The following is a 5,317-nucleotide window of genomic DNA, read 5'->3' as shown; positions in this document are numbered from 1 at the left end:
GACTGAGCATGCTGACCCCAGAAATGGACACTGAATCAGGTCTCATCCATGTGGGAGGACGCCTCAAATGGAACGACTCTTCATGCGTTGATGCTATACATCCTGTTGTTCTGGATCCCAGTCATGATATAACCAAACTCTTCATAAAGGATGCTGACGCACACTTGCTCCACCCAGGACCTGATAGTGTTTTCAGAAATTAGGCATCACTACTGGATCCTGAGCGGAAGACAAGCTATCAAGAAGTACCAAAGAACCTGGAAGGGAAAGTCCACTGATGCAAGAATGGCAGATCTTCCCCCCACACGTCTGCGACTCTTAAAACCTCAATTTTTCTCAATGGGGTGGAGTGCATTGGCCCGTTCACTGTTATGATTGGTCATGGCACCGAAAAGCGATGGGGGATCATCTCTACTGTCAGCTGAGTAGTGCAAATGGTGTTGAGAAATCAACCTCTTTGTGAGGGCGTTCTGCTGACACTACTGATAGAAGTGGAGGGAATCCTCAATGCCAAGCCCTTGGGATACGTGTCATCAGATGTGGCTGACCCAGACCCAGTCACTCCCAACATGCTGCTGATGGGGCGGCGACACGCCTCCCTACCACAAGTCACCTATGCTCCTGACACACTCACTAAGAGATGGTGGCGTCACTGTCAGATGATGGCTGACCACTTCTGGACACAACTCTTGAGGAGTTACTTACCCTCTGACCGAAGATCTTCAGCTGAAAGCAGTAGTGATGATCCCAAGAGCGCACTGGCCAGTTGGCAGAGATGTCACAGTGATTCCGAGTGCTGATGGACAAGTGCGAGACAAGACGTATGCATGACCAGTAGCACATCTTGTCCAGCTTCCAGCCGTTCCAGGAGTTTGTTCAGAGACTTTGTTGTGTTTTTGGGAATTTACCTGTTTCATAATAGCCCTGCTGCTCTGGGGGCGGCTGTGGTAAATTCTGTACTGTTCTACACATTTTTGTTCAGGCACGTTAGTGGACTGGCAGGGTCCTACGCAGATGAAGGAAGGTGCAGAGCGCATGCGCACAAGAGAGAAACGCTAGCTAAACATGTACTGTTGGCTCTGTAAACTGATGAAAAAATAACAGATAAATGGTTTAAACTGCTCGCTTTGTCCTGTGCTCTTTAATCTGAGTCACGGATGCAGAAGTCCGAAGGAAGACGGTACTTCCTTTTCACAACACATAAAATACTAATTTGTGACCACAAATCATTAATATGATGGAACTATAGATTTTTTATGTCCAGAGTTTTATACAGGTATACACACACACGCTCGCTCACAAAGGGTCTTTTCCCTCATCTTGCCTCCTTCTAAACTGCCTCCTGTGGTTGTTTAAAGGTTTCCAGTATCTTTCTAAGTTGCCCTGTCAAAAGAAAACACGGTTGCAAAATCATTAGAACAGCATTTTTAAAATCTAATGAAAGCTTTGAGCATGTTGGAGACAGAAATTCCTCTGTGAACTTCTATCGGCAGAAAGTTAGCTCTGAAGCATTCACTGGGAGATGAGAAAGTGCTCAGAGTTTAGGGGATTTAATTCTCTCTCTAAACTTTTAATACTTCAGTTTAGTTCTTTCAGCCAAGTGGAAGTGAGGCCATCTGGTCATTAGTGTCACTACTAATCACCAAAAAAGATTGGGCTCTTTTTGCATGGAATATCCGTGGAAACGGTTTTTAGGTAACAGATGAGACTTGTCAAACGTTACCTGGTGGAATCTGTTCTCCCTCTCTGGAGTGCGTCTTTCATTTTGTACTGTCCCAGTTCTGAATGTTTTGCTGTTTTCTGTCTGTGAACAGTTGTGTGAAATTTAGAAGTGGGCATGCCTAATGAGGAAAGTGGTGAATGGAGAATCGAAAACCTGTGGATAGGGTCTACTCTCACTAATTATCCTAAATTCCTCCCTAATCGGATAAAACAGGAAGAAGTGTTCCGTCTCTGTTTAAAACGCACTTCTTTTCCTCCTCCAAAAGCTGCCACCGGTCGTTGTCACCACGGCTGAGTGTGTAGCTGCAGTTCTGCTGTATTCCCTTGAATACTTTACTCAGATAACTCAATCTGGAGCATGAGAGTCCTGGGGGGCTTTCCAGGAGCTCGACTCTTGAGATTCAGTGTGTTGTTCTTTCTACCAGAAGAAAGTGGACACTTTTCACTTTTTATGGAGTATAGCTAAGAGAAACGTGCACAGAAATATGTCTGTTCAGTGACAACCATTGATTATGCATGAGAACTGGACCAACTGACTGTGACATCAACCATTAAAAATGCCTTACTTCCAGCTCCAATGAAATGAAGTCAATTCACTGGCCGTGGTTTCATGATGCTGCTGCCATGTTGGAGCCAGACATCATTTCTATGGCAACCACCATCACCATTCAGGAATGATGGAGTCTACACCCCTACAACTTGAAACTGGGCTTGAAAAAATCTGTCAAATTTCGAATGCTGGAAGTGAGACCACATACTGATCAGTCCGTTGAAAAACTTTGACCTTAGAAAAATCATTTAGAAATTCAGAAAGACTGAGTAATGGCTGTTTATTTCTCTATAGAAGTCTTTGGGAGTTTGGCTCCTTGGGACCAGTGAGTATTTCCTGTTTGGAATGGATGATGGGAGGGATCGTTCAGTGCAGTTCTTATATATATTCATTAGGTGTGTTTCATCCCTCAAACAACATCAAGCCTCTTGGGTGGTTGATGTTCTACTATCTATGTTCTATGTGATCATGTCAGACTGAAGAGCACCCTCCAGTGGAACATTTAGAACATTCAATTATATTAGGAATGTTTACCTTCTTAAAATATCATTGAGTGGAATATTTTAACTGTTATATACATATAAAAAATATAAACAGTCTATGAAAAAAAATGACTAATGATACAAAGTAAGTTGTACAAACGTAAATTATAAGCTCAATTTTGAGATTTATGTGCTCAATAATAACCAGTATGATAAAACCAAAACATTGATTTTCTGGTTTATTTTGGCAGAAAACTTAAAGCAGGACAAAAAAAAAACTCTATTTCTTTGATTCAGGACATTGTGTTTTAGCATCAAACTTGTTCCAGCGTGTTCTCTCTTCACTGTGCCGTTGGGTTTGTAACCACTCAAATCTTTTTCTTCCAAAAGCAAGAAAAAAACCAGCTTTTAAGAACAGATTCCTGTTATCTCTCAAAAATGAAAGGAGTCAGGAGCAGATGCAGTAATGGTCGCTCTGCGTCGGCTGTGTTTTCATTCTCGGGGTAAATTGTTCTGGTCCCACTCTCCACCCTGCGACCCGACGCCTGCTGTTTCCTCTTTGTGCCTTCCTTTAAATCACATTTTCAACATAGTCTCAGAACCCTTGCTCATCTGATTCGAACATTAAACAGCCAGCTGGCTTCTCCGTGTGGGGCGTGTCTTCAAGCCATTTGAATGCTCATGCTGGATGTGTGTTATCTGTATCCCCTGCTGCCTCTGTCCTCAACAGGGCTTTATCATCTCATTCCCCTGCCATCCATACTCTCAGCAGGTCTTCATTATCAGATCCCCTGCTGACTCTCCGTGCGCCCTCCCGCCTTTTCTCGCTTTTGGCTTTTTTCTTGACCGTGCAATATTGACGGAAAGCCACTAAAAAGCGTTTCTCACTAAATGGGTTTTCTTGATATTCTGCTCTGGATCATATCAGTTGAATGTGATCCTCGTCCCCAGACCGGTCTGTGCTGCAAACATTGCTGTGGAAGTCCTGCTGTGTGCTAAATTATCATCACTTTAACCAAAGAACATTCAGCCATAACGCTGTAAAAAAATAAAAGAAAATTTGCCTGGTTTATGTCTAAAGATTGCTCACATTCTGAATAACGTTTGGCAAAAACTCTTTCATCAGATCAATGAGAAGTTTTGAATGTATTCAATTACAAGTTTAGTTTAGTAATTTTCTGTGCAGCAGGCTTCTAACTACCACCACAGATGTACCACACTTTTTATTTTCTAGTATTTTAATATAGCAGGTTTTTAGTACAAGAACATGGAGAAGAATCTCCACATAAAACTGAAAACTGCTACTTTTACAACATTGATCTTTTTATGCTTTGAAACTTTGTTTAGACATCAAAAATAATCATTTTAGGGCCAGAAATACTATAACGTTGCTGCCATCATAACCCTCAAAGTTATAGGCGAATTCATAAATTCAGAAAAAAATCACTACGGGGAAATGAACCAATCAACCTTACACAAATTCTCATTTTAACAGTCTTGTTAGGTTAAGCCTTCGTCTTTTTTAAGTACAGTATAATCCCCCCCCATTTGCGGGGGTTAGGGACTAGAGACATCCGCAAATACTTTGAATCTCACCCCTCAACCTCCACGGGCAAAGAATGTCCATTACTGATCCATTCAAGTTTCATACAAGCATCTTGAGTTGTCGGAGTTTTTGTGCCGAACTGGAAGAGTCATGTGACTGTAAAAAAAATCTACAAATATGTGAAACCGCGAGTAAGTGGGGGGAAACGGTACATTGTACTCGAACAGTCGAGTGCTTCCGTGCTTTGTGGAGGTGTGGCTCTACTTGGTTTAATACTTTACACAGGACTTGGGACGATATCAAGACTAACTTTGGATAAAATTGAATGAGTCTTTGTAATATTGGTTTGGTCTTCTTTGCTGCTGCATTTTGATCTTCATGCCTTTGTCACAACTGCTGTGATGGGAGGACACTGGCTGTCTACAGGAGAAAAGTGGATAAACCTGTACAGAGCACGTATGAAATTTTGAGATTGCAGGTCAGTAAGTGAGCTTCATTTCTTTAACCACTTCAAACTAGGGCTGGATTGATAAAATAATTTGAATCGATTTAAGATCAATAGATCAATAATCAATCCATATAAATATAAATTGATTTAGCACATAATGCTAAAGTCTGCTAGCTTGATGCTAACATTTAATGGGATTTCCCATAGGACAGCTAATGCTAACGCTTGGTCTACCTAAGCATACATTGCTGATTAAGTAAACGTCTTTATAAACTCACAGGTATGAATTTTACAAACTCTTCTAAGGAAATATTTTTAAAGTAACTATTTGTGGTCTAAAGCACTGTTATTTCCTCACACTTTCTTCTTCTTCTAGAGTTAAGTGTACTTCTATATCAGGGGTAGGGAACCCTGGTCCTCTAGAGCAGTGTTTTTCAACCTTTTTTGAGCAAAGGCACACTTTTTCCATGAAAAAAATCCTGCGGCACACTAACATCCAAAAAGGTAAAAAAATTAGTCTGTATTGATGTACATTCCCTCCACAATCTAGTGTACATTTTTTTATATAA

This window comes from Oryzias melastigma, linkage group LG17 (genome assembly GCF_002922805.2).
Source record: "Oryzias melastigma strain HK-1 linkage group LG17, ASM292280v2, whole genome shotgun sequence".
NCBI lineage: Eukaryota > Metazoa > Chordata > Actinopteri > Beloniformes > Adrianichthyidae > Oryzias > Oryzias melastigma.
Note: the sequence above shows the minus strand (reverse complement) of the source record.